The sequence below is a fragment of the Geospiza fortis genome, unplaced genomic scaffold, assembly GCF_000277835.1.
Source record: "Geospiza fortis unplaced genomic scaffold, GeoFor_1.0 scaffold206, whole genome shotgun sequence".
Classification (NCBI taxonomy): Eukaryota; Metazoa; Chordata; class Aves; order Passeriformes; family Thraupidae; genus Geospiza; species Geospiza fortis.
In genome coordinates this window covers 8,525,304-8,525,555 of record NW_005054311.1, presented here as the reverse complement: position 1 = coordinate 8,525,555, position 252 = coordinate 8,525,304, and positions in this window count along the sequence as shown.

Here is a 252-nt window from a genome sequence, read left to right as displayed (position 1 = left end):
GCCCCGTTCCTTACAGCCATTCCATGTGGGTGTGCGCCTGGGACAGCCCCACCAGCCCTGCGGGCCGCTGCATTCCCGCCGCTCGTGTCTCGGTGCAGCCTCGGGAGGGGCCCACTGACCACGCCGTGCATGGCTGACTGCTTAAGGCAGCCGTGAAGGCCGATAATCCGAAATGGTAATGTTCTCTAGTATTTCCCGAACTTCAGGAGTAGAGGGATGCTGTATTAATTTTAGTGTTTTTCTATTGCAGTT